At 49.7% G+C, this 14,148-nt stretch overlaps 1 long non-coding RNA gene across 1 annotated transcript in view; it reads right to left on the bottom strand.

The window, feature by feature from the left end:
- Positions 1-3,257: 3,257 nt before the first annotated feature.
- The window catches only part of LOC133234183 (uncharacterized), a 35,264-nt gene continuing 24,373 nt past the window's right edge, over positions 3,258-14,148 (bottom strand). Inside the window, exon 2 of the long non-coding RNA XR_009732054.1 lies at positions 3,258-7,007. This is a non-coding gene — a long non-coding RNA (uncharacterized LOC133234183). The remainder of the gene's footprint in view (positions 7,008-14,148) is intronic.

Below are 14,148 nucleotides of genomic sequence, written 5' to 3'. Positions count from 1 at the left end.
CTTTCTCTAGTTACGGAGAGAGGGGGCTACTCTCCAGTTATGGTGTGCAGGCTTCTCAGTGCGGCAGCTTCTCTTGAGCACAGGTTCTAGGTGCACGGGCTTCAGGAGTTGCAGCACTCTGGCTCAGTAGTTGTGGCTCATGGGCTTAGTTGCTCTGAGGCACGTGGAATCTTCCCAGATTAGAGATCGAACCCGTGTCCCTTGCATTGGCAGGCAGATTTCTTACCCACTGTGCCAGCAAGGAAGTCCCAGGATGACTCTTTTTATTCCCATGGACGAGTGGAGCTACATGCTACTTTAGTGCACTGGGCTTTGTGACCTTGCGTAAATTGCTTCCCTTCTCTGGGCTGTCCATAAAATGAGAGGCTCGGAGAAGAAACCCAGGGCCTCCTTCTGGTATGAGCTTTACAGTTTGTGGGCATTCTGGATTCATTAGGGGGAGGCTATGCTGACTGCATCAGTCATGAGCTTCAAGTCCTGGGTCCCTGGGGAGATTTGGAGGTGGGAGGAGAGAGTGGAGGAGAGGAGGAGGAGAGGAAAAGAGTGGGAGACAGGGGATGAGGAAGAGGGGTGGGAAGGGGGAAAGGAAAGGGAGAGGAAGAAAGGCATGAGAAGCAGGGGGAAAGAAAGACGGGAGAGTAGAAGGAGGGCAGAGGAAGGAGGAGGGAGGGGGACAGGGGAATGAGAAGGAAGTTTCAGCTGGGCTGCTCCCTTCTCCTCAGAGGAGACCAAGAATGAGTTAGTTCCCAGTGTACCTGAAAGGTTTCCAGCTTGTGGGAGGTGGGGCAGGGTGGGTTCTTCCTAGAGGCTGATGTCCAGAGTCTGGTCCCTGGGGCTGGGGAGGCCCTTCTGGATTCCAGTAATAAACCATGAGTCACTGCCTACCCTGGCCTAGAGGAAAGCAGGTGAGATGAGATGGTTGGATGGCATCACCGACTTGAAGGACATGAGTTTGGGCAAGCTCCGGGAGTTGGTGATGGACAGGGAAGCCTGGCGTGCTGCAGTCCACGGGGTCGCAAAGAGTCAGACACGACTGAGCGACTGAACTAAGAGCCACTGGCCCATAGGCAAGCTATTATTTCCTCCAGAGTGTGCTCAGGACGTGCACATGTGCACAGGGTGGTCCTTTCTTTGGAGGCCAGGGGGCAGACCGAGAGACAACAGATCAAACAAAGGTAAAGAGCTTTTCTGACTCTTTCCTAGAAGGAGAACCTTCCCACTAGGCAAAGGTGGCCACTCCCAGGAGATAGCTGAGACTGGGCAGTCTAGGCAGATAGGGGCCCGAAGCAGCCAGTCCCAGATCAGGCTCTTTGGCCATGGCCATGTGCTTCCTACCCTGCTTGGCATTCCTGCTCGCTTTCCTGAACTGCGATTAAACTCAGATGGTAAAGAATCTTTCTGCAATGCAGGAGACCCCGTTTCTATCCCTGGGTCAGGAAGATCCCCTGGAGAAGTGATAGGCTACCCACTCCAGTATTCTTGCCTGGAGAATCCCATGGACAGAGGAGCCTGGCAGGCTACGGTCCAAGGGGTCACAAAGAATTGGACATCACTGGGTGACTAACAGTTTAAGGATGAGAGACCCATGGCCTTAAATGTCACTTTTGAGCTGTGAGTCCTTGAGAAAGTCACTTCCTTCTTGCAGGCTTAGTTGTCTGCAGGAAAGGGTACCAATGGGAGCACTGAACACCATACTGTGGGGCCAGGCTCAGTCTACCAGTGCTTAAAGGGCTAAGGAGCGGGTGGAGGCTGAGGTCACGATCTCCTGGAGTCCTCTTCCTTTCTTCACTCTGTTCCTCCTCTGGCCCAGGGCAGCCGTGAGTGTGTTCATGGTGGGTGCAGGGCCCCACAAACAGGCACTCTGCCCACTTCCCTACCCCACCCCACTTTCCAGATGCCCCTCCGGGAGGCCCACACCCAGTGCGTCCTTGGCTGCCTGCATCTCAGCAAACCTCCAAAAATGCTTTGCAGCAGGGGAATGGAGAAAGCAGCATCTTCCTGGAACCTCCCCCAGCGTTTAGCACAGGAACTGGTTATGTTGTGTGTCCAGATATGAGCCCTGGAGGAGCAGGGAGCCCCTGGCTGGTGTGAATGGTGGGGACTTGGGGAGGGGGCGGCGGGGAGCTGATGCAGGCTAGATGGATGAACAGGTCTTGGACCCAGAAATAGAAGGTCTGGGTCTCTGGCTGACTCACAAGAGCCTGGGAAACCCTCTTCCTGCTGGGCCACAGGCAGGGGTGGGAAGTCAGGGCCCACAGGGGCTTTGTACCCTATACAATCGCAGCCACTCTTCTGGATAAAGGGGCAAACAAAGGGGCCTTCGGAAGTGGCCACGCTGCTCAGCACCCAGGGAGGCCCCAGGAAGCCAGCTCTCACTTGCCACCCACCCAGGCATCCTCCCCGCATCCCACCACCCCACCCCGGGGGCCAGCTGGGCCCCAGCCCCCTAAAGCCTGGGCAGCTGTGCTGGGAGGAACACCCCCTACACTCTCTGGCCAGGGAGCCTGGAAAGTACCAGAAGAGTCCCCACCAGGAGTGAGTGGAGGAGCTCAAACGCTGCCTTCTTATCTTATCTAGGACACTGACCGGAACTGGTGACTGATGAGGGTTGAGAGTGGGCTTCAGAAAGGCCTTTAGGCCACTGATGAGGGATGGACCCCCCGAGGGGATGCTGGTTTGCAAACAGGAGACTTAGAGATAGCCCCTCTTCTGAGCCATCCTCCCCTCTAGTCAGTCACATCTGTAAGGGCCATGTCCTTAGCCAACTGAGTTCTCATAGAGGAATATCATGCTGGGGTTCTGGGACTACAGGAAGCACAGCGCAAGTGCGCGGATTCAAGACGCAGCATGCCGAGGCTCTGTAGCTCTGGCTTTGTGATCTCAGTGGGCTTCATAACCCATCTCTAAACAGAAATACTGCTTGTAGGCTGTAATGTGCATTATATGAGATGATGGGTATCAGGCCCCAACACATAGAATATGCTCTATAAATGGCAGCTAATATTTCTTAGGCCCTGTTTGAATGTGGAATGGTTATGAGTTCTAAAAGAGTTGTATCCAATTTTTTGGAAGTTTTTTTTTTCCTTTTGATTCAATATACCGAGAAAGAAATGGGAAGTTGAGATAAGTTTTCAGAGTGCTTTGGGTTGTGTGTTAAATAGCCATTCATTCTGGAACACAGAACAGGATTGTAATAAAAGGACATGGACCAGTAAAAAAAAAAAAAAAAAAAAAAACAGCAAAAGTAGTGCTCAGACTAAGGCTTCCAATGATCTTAAAACAAATGTTGTATATCTGGGTGAAAGTGATAGGGTTCCTTCTACAGTATTCACCTGGCCTTTTAAAAATTTTTATTTTTAATTGGAGGATAATTGCTTTACAATGTTGTACTGGTTTCTGTTATGCAACAACATGAATCAGCCGTGGGTATACACATGTCTGCTCCCTCTTGAGCCTCCTTCCCACCTCCCACCCATCCCATCCCTCTAGGCTGTCACAGAGCAACAGTTTGAGCTCCCCGAGTCATCCAGCACACTCTATTGGCTATCTATTTTACATATGGTAGTGTGTACATTTCCATGCTGCTGCTGCTAAGTCACTTCAGTCGTGTCCGACTCTGTGCGACCCCATAGATGGCAGCCCACCAGGCTCCCCGTCCCTGGGATCTAGGCAAGAACACTGGAGTGGGTTGCCATTTCCCATTTCCCTGCTGCCGTCTCCATTCATCCCATCCTCTCCCTCCCCTCGTTGTGTCCACGAGTCTTTCTCTGTGTCTGTGTCTCTATTGCTGCCCTGCAGATAGGTTCATTCAGTACCATCTTTCTAGATTCTTTGTCTTTTGTTGAGGTGCACGGACTCTCTAGTTGTGGTGCACAGGTTCAGTAGTTACAGCACAAGGGTTTAGCGGCTCCATGGCAGGTAAAATCTTAGTTCCCCACCCAGGGATCAAACTCACGTCCCCTGCCTTGCAGGGTGGATTCGTAACCGTTTGGACCACCAGGGAAGTTCAGAGCCACCTGTTTTTTAGTGGATGGAAGACACTGCATCAGCTTTGCTCACTCCCCAAAGGCAGAGCTCCCAGTAAAGCTGTCTCCACCGAGGGCCCAGGATCCACAGAAGCCATCCTGTGGATGCTGCAGCGTCTCCCCCATCTGGAAATGGGTTTCCCAAATCAAGAGTGCACATAGAACTGCCCTTCACAGAGCTCTGGATTCACGAAGGATTTCAGTGGCTTCTCGCTAGCTTGGGAGTTCGCAGGCAGAATTTCAGGGTGGTGCCAGACAATGCTGATGGGAACGGGGCACCAGGAGCATCGGAGAGGCCCTATGGCCCGGCTGTTTGGGGTCCACACATACCCTCAGCCCCAAGTCAGGCCATCTTGTAGCTCTGAGGGTAGTTCTGAATCCACAACAGTGGATTCCCAGTCGAGCGCTTGAATGACAACCAGAAGTTCCAGCCCACTCCCCCAAGTCTCTCTCCCTCAGAACTAGGTGTTGGTGGCCTAAGGTGGGCACCCCTAGGTCCCGGTGTACCCTGGGAGCAGGGAGGCCACTGGGCCCCCAAGAGCAGGGGAGGGAAGGCCCTGTTAGCCCCTGTGAGGATGGGACAATGCCCCCCTTTCCCGGCAGCTGGCAGAGCTGCCAGGCCCTGAGCTTCTGAATGCCCATTGCAGCCAGACACTGGACTCTGTTTCCCAGGCAGCCCCGTGCCAGGCCTGCCACCTCCCAGAGAGAAGGAGCCTTTCTTCCCTGTTGGCCAAAGCAAAGGCTCCCAAAAGAGCATCAGCGGCAAGGGGCTGACCTCTGTTCAGAAAGCCGGGGCTTCCCATCCCCCCACCTTGGGAACCTCGGAGCTGCAAAGGGAAGTGAGCCCCCACCTTTGTGCTCCCTCCTGACTCTAAAGCTACGGGATCCCCAGGCCCCCCTGGCTCACCGCCTCTAGCCCCCACCCACCCCTACCTATTCATCAGGGCTCTGAAGGCCTTTCACAAGGCTCATCCTGTTGGCCTTGAAAGGGGCTTGCATTGAAGCGTGCTCAGGGCTGTGTTTAGAGGGAGAGATTCCAACTGGAGCTACTGTGCCTGCTTTGAAGGTGCTTCCTAAGTTGTTTCAGTCTCGTCTGACTCTTTGCCACCCCATGGACTGTAGCCCGCCAGACTCCTCTGTTCATGGAATTTTCCAGGCAAGAATATTGGAGTGAGTTGCCATTTTCTTCTCCAGGGGATCTTCCAGACCCAGGGATTGAACCTGTCTCTTATGTCTCCTGCATTGGCAGGTGGGCTGTTTACCACAAGTGCCACCTGGGAAGCTGTGAAAGTAGTGGAGCGCAGACCTAGCAGGTGGCAGTGACCATGGGCCCCGGGGAGGGGCATGGAGCGGGTCTCCAGACCCAAGACTGCTATCCCCTGTGGCTCCCAGACTATTTTCTCTAAGGACTCATGCCCCAGCTCCATGTAAGGGGTGGACCGAGGTGACCTGCAGAGGGCTCGGTCACTGCCAGGGTTTGCCGTCCACTCCTGACAGTCCAACTTGGATCCATGGATGAGCAAGTGCAGGGCTAGCGGGAACTGTGGAAGGACTGGCAGTCACTAGGTATAGACTGCTGCTGCTGCTGCTAAGTCGCTTCAGTCGTGTCCAACTCTGTGCGACCCCATAGACGGCAGCCCACCAGGCTCCGCCGTCCCTGGGATTCTCCAGGCAAGAACATTTCCTTCTCCAATGCATGAAAGTGAAAAGTGAAAGTGAAGTCGCTTAGTCGTATCCGACTCTTTGTGACCCCATGGACTGCAGCCTACCACGCTCCTCTGTCCATGGGATTTTACAGGCAAGAGTACTGGAGTGGGGTGCCATTGCCTTCTCTGAGGTATAGACAGTCTCAGACAAAATGTCAGAGACTTTTTGGTGTGGCTTTTTAGGAAAACCAGGCTGTGGGGTGCCCTCCCCCATCAGTGCAACTCTGGGGGAACCCTGAGCTGGAAAACTAGGGGCCACCAACAGCCTTCTCTATGAGCGCATCCACCAACAGCCTTCTCTATGAGCGTATCCACTGTGGCACCCCTGCCCGCACCCCCAGGCCAGGGAGAAGGAGCAGAGATGGAGGCAGCCACCGTGTGGCTACCACACATGTGACACACAGGTGCAGAGATACCAAGACCTCACCATCGACAGAACCCTGGAGACACAAAGGTGAGAACCCACAAACAAGCACGCAGTGTGTAACAGTTGTTGGATCTTCATCAGAGGCACTGTGATGGGTGCCTGATCATTTCATTGTGGACAGACACACAGACATACACACAAAGAGACATAAATAGACACATGCTGGAAACCTAAAGACAAACACTTACGGACTCAGACACAAAAGAGGGACAAACACACCTTGGACCCACAAAGATAAACACCCCAGTGGTGTCCCAAGGGATCCAGCCTGGGGGCAGCCAAATACCTTGTCTGCAGAGAACTTGAAAACAATAGTAAAAACACACCTTCAGGTCTGCTTTTTCCCACCTTGCACTGGCAATTCTTTAACCATGTCAGTGATAAAATATTCCTTTCCCCTCCCCAACTTATTTTGCTAATTCTAACCTGTTGGATTTTTTTCAGGTGATTTTTGTTGTGGTAAAATATACAAACAACTGTGTAAAAAAAAACAACTGTAGTGCTGGAGAAGACTCTTGAGAGTCCCTTGGACTGCAAGGAGATCCAACCCGTCCATTCTGAAGGAGATCAGTCCTGAACATTCACTGGAAGGACTGATGCTGAAGCTGAAACTCCAATACTTTGGCCACCTGATGTGAAGAACTGACTCCTTGGAAAAGACCCTGATGCTGGGAAAAATTGAAGGCTGGAGGAGAACGCTGGGGACGACGGAGGATGAGATGGTTGGATGGTATCACTGACTCGAAGGACATGAGTTTGAGCCAGCTCTGGGAGTTGGTGATAGACAGGGAGGCCTGGTGTGCTGCAGCCCATGGGGTCGCAAAGAGTCGGACACGATTGAGGACTGAACTGAAAATATACAAAACATACAATGACCATTTGTTGTTTTTTATCGTGACTGTTTTAACCATTTTTAAGCAAACACTTCAATGGCATTAAGTACACTCACAACGTTGTATAACCATCACCACTATTTCCAGAACTTCTTCATCATCCCCATCAGAAACCTTGCACCCATTAAACAACTTCCATTCCCCCTCCCCCAGCCCCTGATATTCTCTTTCCACTTCCTGTTCCTATGAATTGCCCATTCTCAGTTTCTCATATAAGTGGAATCATGTAACATGCATCCTTTCGTGTCTTAACCTGTTGGCTCTTATAATAAATATGTAGGCTTCAAGTTGGGCTTCCCTGGTGGCTCAGCAGTAAAGCATCTGCCTGCAATGCAGAAGACCCGGGTTCAATTCCTGGATTGGGAAGATCCCTTGGAGGAGGGCAAGGCAACCCCCTCAGGTATTCTTGCCTGGAGAATCCCATGGACAGAGGAGCCTGGCAGGCTGCAGTCCATGGGGTGGCACAGAGTTAGACATGACTGAAGTGACTAAGCAGCAGCAGCAGCAAGCTTCAAGTCAGCACATTTTTATTAACTAATTCTGTGTTCTATATGGAAGCTAATCCGAACAAGTCCCAGACCCACACCACACAGTTGACCCCGCACTCGGTTCTGGTGTTTGGAATCAACTGTTTTCAGGTGCAGTTCCTGTCTCCAAGCCCTAGGCTCTGTGATGGCGAAGTTGTAGAAACAGATTTGAATTTCTTCTTTTTATTAGCATGTAAAGCAATGAATCAAAATGTGAGTTGTGAGACCATAATAGTTTCGTTAGGAAAGTGTGAATTTTTTATTTTATGGGAAATATTTCACTGAATTTGAACAGTCTGTTTAGAATTAAGGTTTCTTCTTTTAAAATTGTTAGTCTTTTATTCTGATTTAATTCTAAGGTAATTGTATTCATTATTGAGGTAGACCAATATATAGGTATATATTCCCCCCTTTTAAAAAATATAAGAAGTATGTATCCACTTTTCCCTTTTTGTACTATAATGATTATTGCATTTTTAATTTTATTTTTGAAATGACATGAATTTATATACAAAATTCAGTCAAAAGAAAAATTTGGCTGCTTGCCATTTATTCATTGTTATTCATTTCATGGTCGTTACTGCTCTTAATTTTGTTTTATAGAGGAGGAGTGGTGTTAAGTATCGGCTCAGCCTATATGCTAGCTACACCCTGAAACAGACAACTACACCATACACGTATTGTCCCTCTCTCCTCTCTCTCTCTCTCCTTCCCTCTCTGCTAAGTGCCCAAAGATCATGCAGTACACAGATCTCCTTAGCGGACAGCAAACCCCATAATGGAAAGGTGGGTCACTTGCCCCCTCCTCGGTTTGGCCCAGGTTGAGCGCTGCCTTTGGGCAAGGTGGGGTCTGGAGTGGATGGGCGAAAGAGCGCCTCTGACTTGGACTGGAGAGGACGCCTGAAGCCAGGGAAACCCCCGCCCCTAGCCCCAAGGTCCCATTCCTGCTGCACTTCCGAGGTCTACCACGAGGTGCCGCTGTAGCAAAGCGATCCCCACCTATCCGCCCCTTCCGAACCCACTGGGCTACGCTTGCGGAGGGAGCACCCTCTCTGTGCCAGCCTCGTGCCCGGATCTCGGGGTTCCGGATGAGTAAGGTACCGCCTCTTGTCCCGGAGCATCGCACAACCTGGCGGGGGAGACTCACAAGGAAGCGGTGACAGTGCCAGTGGCGGGCGCTGTCTGCTCACATAGGCAGGAGCGACATCACCAGTCAGAGCTTGCCAGTGTAACCAGGGAAACTGAAGCCTGGGGAACAGCAGGAAGAGCCAGGGGCAGGGGAAGGGTGCCCCGAGTGGAGGCAGAGATGTGCACCGGCCTGGAGGTGATCGAGGGCATAGGGGCGCGGTCAGCAGAGGATTGGTCACTGAATAGTTTTCAGTTCAGTTCAATTCAGTTCAGTCGCTCAGTCGTGTCCGAGTCTTTGGAAACCCCATGGACTGCAGCACGCCAAGCCTCCCTGTCCATCACCAACTCCCAGAGTTTACCCAAACTCATGTCCATCGAGTCAGTGGTGCCATCCAACCATCTCATCCTCTGTTGTCCCCTTCTCCTCCCGCTGTCAATCTTTCCCAGCATCGGGGTTTTTTCAAATGAGGCAGTTCTTCACATCAGGTGGCCAAAGTATTGGAGTTTCAGCATCAGCATCAGTCTTTCCAATGAATATTTAGGACTGATTTCCTTTAGGATGGACTGGTTGGATCTCCTTGCAGTCCAAGGAACTCAAGAGTCTTCTGCAACACCACAGTGCTTTTAATCCCAGCCTAAAGAGTTTGGGCTTTATCAGGTAGGACTCTAGGAAGTCACAAAAAGGTCCAGTTGGAGGTGCACTTAGAAAAGTATCCTGCTGTTATTTGTATTTTTTTTTTTAAGAAAAGAAGCAGCTTCAAATATAAAGAATATGCACACATACACTCCTGAGTATTCACAGAGTTTATCCAAAAGATACACAACAATGATAGACATTAGTTTCTTCTGGGAGTAAGACTGGGGGCTGGGCACAGGGGTGGGATGGAAATCTTCTCTGTGTGTATTAGTATTGAATTTTGAGCCATGTAAATGAATCACTTTTCTGAAAAATAAAAATTATTAAATTGAAGATTGTAAAGTCTTTATAATTAAAAACAGATCATGGGGCTTCCCTGGTGGCTCAGCGGTGAAGAATCCACTTGCCAGTGAAGGAGACCCAGGTTTAATCCCTGGTCTGGGAAGATCCCACGTGCCTTGGAGCAACTAAGCCTGTGCACCACAACTATTGAGCCAATGCTCTAGAGCCCAGGAACTGCAAATACTGAAGCTCCTACTGAAGCTCCTGGGCTTCAGTAGCTGCCTAGAGTCCATGCCCGGCAATAAGAGAAGCCACTCCAATGAGAAGCCTTAGTACCACAACCTCAATGCCTGGAAAATCCCATGGACGGAAGAGCCTGGTGGGCTGCAGTCCATGGGGTCGAGAAGAGTCAGAGACAACTGAGCAACTTCACTTTCACTTTTCACTTTCATGCATTGGAGAAGGAAATGGCAACCCACTCCAGTATTCTTGCCTGGAGAATCCCAGGGATGGAGGAGCCTGGTGGGCTGGCATCTATGGGGTCGCACAGAGTCAGACACGACTGAAGCGACTTAGCAGCAGCAGCAGCACCACAACTAGAGAGTTGCCCCCTGCTCGCCACAACTGGAGAAAAGCTCAAACAACTGGAGACCCAGCACAACCAAAATTAATTAATTGATTTTTTAAAAGATCACTTTGGCTGTGTTGAGTAGGACAAGTTAGAGACAGACTGAAGGCAGAGAGAATGGCAGAAGACTCTGCACTGGGCCTGATGAGACATGGAGGAGGCCTGGGCCAGGCTGGGGTGCTGGGGCTGGGAGTGAGTGCAACACTGGGGGTCTCCAGCTTGGCAACAGGCACAGAGTTTATCAGCTTATATGTAGCTACAAAAAAAAGGGGGGACATAAAAAGAATATACTGCTTTTTTTTTTTTTTTAAGTCTTTATCGAACGTGTTATAATACGGCTTTTTTTTTTTTTTTTAATGTTTTGGTTTTCTGACCACGAGCCTTATTGAATCTCAGCCCCATGACCAGGGATCGAACTCATACATCCTGCATTAGAAGGTGAAGTCTTAACCACTGGACCAGTAGGATAACCCCCAAAGTATTGCTTTTTAAAAGAAAACTACAACATCCCACAGAGAAGGCAATGGCACCCCCTCCAGTACTCTTGCCTGGAAAATCACATGGACGGAGGAGCCTGGTAGGCTGCCGTCCATGGGGCCGCTAAGAGTCGGACACGACTGAGCGACTTCACTTTCACTTTTCACTTTCATGCACTGGAGAAGGAAATGGGAACCCACTCCAGTGTTCTTGCCTGGAGAATCCCAGGGATGGGGCAGCCTGGTGGGCTGCCGTCTATGGGGTCACACAGAGTCGGACATGACTGAGGTGACTTAGCAGCACAACATCCAAATGAACAAATGTTTAGGTGTCTGTAGAATGGAACTAGTGCCAACAAGCCAATTTACTCATAAAATAAATTATATTCAATGTGAGTGCATATTAATAGGTTTGATAAGTTGGGGGAAGGGATGCCCAATGGGAGCCATGTGGGACCTGCCTCCGTTCCATACTTCCAGGGTATGCAGTTAGCTGCAGCACTGGGACCAACCTCGGCTCCTTGGCCTCCCAGTCCTCGATGGCCTCCCCTTGACGGCATTGATGCCCTGCACGAAGCTGTTAGTCACTCAATGGTGTCCGACTCTTTGTGACCCCATGGATTGTAGCCTGCCAGGCTGCTCTGTCCATGGAATCCTCCAGGCAAGAACACTGGAGTAGGTTGTCTTTTCCTTCTCCAGGGGATCTTCCTCATCCAGGGATTGAACCCAGGTCTCCTGCATTACAGGTGGATTCTTTACCATCTGAGCCACCAGGGAAGCCCTAGAATGTCTCTGAACAGATACAAAGGAAACTGGTGTCAGTAGTCGCCACTGGAGTGGGGAACCAAGGGCTGGGGAACCAGGTAGGAAACTCACCTTTTCTGTCTACCCTTTGTACAGATGGTATATTTTACAATGTGCTTAAAAAAAAATCAGGAAGAAAACATAACATCCTAGATAAACATCCAAGATACCTTGTTATCCGAAGTGATAAATTTAGATTTCAAAATCGTAAGTACAATATGACCCCTATTTTTGTAGAGAAAAATGTACATTGTATCTCAATGTACAGCAAAGTGTTGCACTGTGCTATTTTAGCTTAGTTTTATTTGACATTCTCCTGATAAAAATTCAAACAGTAGAAAAGGGGATAAATATAAAAATATACCTCCCCCTCCTGCTTCCCTCAGTTCAGCTCCCTGTTGCCTCTGCTCAGCTCATCTTACCAAAAGCATTAACAGTTATTAAGTCTGGGGGCAGGACTGCAGGGGATATTTTCTTTTTTTGTGCTTTTCTGAAAGTTCCAATGTTTCTCAATAAGCATATATGCTGCTAAATCGCTTCAGTCACGTCTGACTCTATGTGGACTGTAGCCTGCCTGGCTCCTCTGTCCATGGGGATTTTCTAAGCAAGAATACTAGAATGGGTCACCATGCCCTCCTCCACGGGATGTTCTCCATCCACGGATTGAACTCACGTCTCTTATGTCTCCTGAATCGGCAGGCGAGTTCTTTACCACTAGTACCACCTGGGAAGCCCCAAGCATATATATTACTACGGAAATAAGAAAAAATACATACATTTTTAAAGTGCTCAGAATTAAGTGAGGCCTGTCTGGGACTTCGCTGGTGGTCCAGTGGCTAAGGCTCCAAGCCCGCAAAGAAGGGGGCTCGGGGTCCATGCCTAGTCAGGGAACTAGATCCCACGTGCTACAAGGAAGATGGAAGACCCCACATGCCACAACTAAGGGTTTGTTTTCACATGCCCCAACTGAAGACTCCTCATGCTGAAACTAAAAGACTTCACGTGCTGCAACTGAGACCCAGTGTAGCCACAAAAATAAAGAAAAAATTTTTAAATAACAATAATATAATTTTTTTAAAGTGAAGTCTTCCTTCCTTCCTTCCTTCTTTCTTCCTTCCCTCCCTTTCTCAACTCTGGAGAAACAGGCTTGGAGCTCCTCCACCATTGTTTCCATCCACACCAACCTCCCTCACTTTTCTAAGTTCCTGGAAAGGCTTCCAGATCCATTTTAAATAAAATCCTCCTTCTTCACCTCCTGCTCAGGCCTCATGGTCTCTCCCCTCCCCTCCATCCTTAAACCTCAACCATCCAGACCTCCTTTCAGATGCAGAGCAGAACCAGGGGAAAGAAACCTGTTGATTTTCTTGAGGGACTGAACCCAAGAATTCTGTCTTGTTGGTCCTCAGAGATTCTCCGGAAATGGATCCAAAACACAGAAAGGCAGAAGGGGAAGCAGCCTGAAGACTCCTCTTTCACGAGATCTCGTGTTAAAAACAACAGGCCTTGTTAAAACTGCACCTTAATGAGGCTCCTTCCAGGCCTAATTGTCACCATGGCAATGACCCCTAGCGGCCATCTTTAATTAACTCCGAGTCAGAGTCACCAAATGAACTCCTCCAGTAAATTGCCTGCCAGCCCAGGCAGTCACGCAGCCCCTCCTCTGTCCTTTGGCCTCCGGCACAGGTGATGGGGCAGAAAATTTCCTGACTCTACCTGGCAAGGTCAGGGGAGGGGCTTAGATCCATGACAATACTAGTAATAATAATAATCATAGAAATGATAAGAGCTACAATGCTAAGATAATTTGCATTATCTCTCTTCTGAAAGATTTACTTATTTATTTTTGGCTGTTCTGGGACTTCCTTGTGGTGAGTGGGCTTCTCGTTGTGGTGGCTTCTCTCATTGTGGAGCATGGGCTCTGGGTGTGCGGGCTTCAGTAGTGGTGGCTCACGGGCTCAGTTGCTCCATGGTATGTGGGATCTTCCCAGACCAGGGATTGAACCTGTGTCCTCTGCACTGGCAGGCAGATTCTTAACCACTGGACCATCAAGGAAGCCCTGCATTATCTCTTCGGAGTAATCCTATGAGGATTGCACTATGACTACCCAGCTTTTTCCAGATGCGGAAACAGAGGCACAGAGAGACTCAGCCAGTAAATGGCAGAGCTGAGATGTAAACACAGACTTAGAGCCACCCTTGGAATCCCCCCACTGGAGATGAAGTTCACAGGGTCACCTGCTTCTCTTGAGCACAATAAATATCTGAGGTTTCCTGTCTACTGCTTTGCAGAGGTGTGATCTTGAGCCACTGGGTTCACATCTCTGAGTTTGATTCCTCATCTAGAAGAGGAAGGCGGATTCAAGTGGGTCAGGGGGTTGCAGCCTGAATAGCCTCATCAGTTCTGTTCAGTAATGACTCCCAACTCCATCAGAACCTTCCTGTTGTCTTTACCCTGGTGTGATTTCAGAAACAAGATGCCATGAAGGTCAAGAAATAATAAATGTGATCATCTGTGCAAAGCCCCGAGCCCAGTGCCTGCCCATAGTAAGTGTTCAGTGAAAATTAGCTGTTACTGCTTCACTAAGTGAATTAAGTGGTCTCAGCTGTCCAAATGT

The sequence above is a fragment of the Bos javanicus genome, chromosome 21 (assembly GCF_032452875.1).
Source record: "Bos javanicus breed banteng chromosome 21, ARS-OSU_banteng_1.0, whole genome shotgun sequence".
Taxonomy (NCBI): domain Eukaryota; kingdom Metazoa; phylum Chordata; class Mammalia; order Artiodactyla; family Bovidae; genus Bos; species Bos javanicus.
The sequence above is the reverse complement of the archived record's forward strand: the minus strand, read 5'-3'. Positions and strand labels throughout refer to the sequence as shown.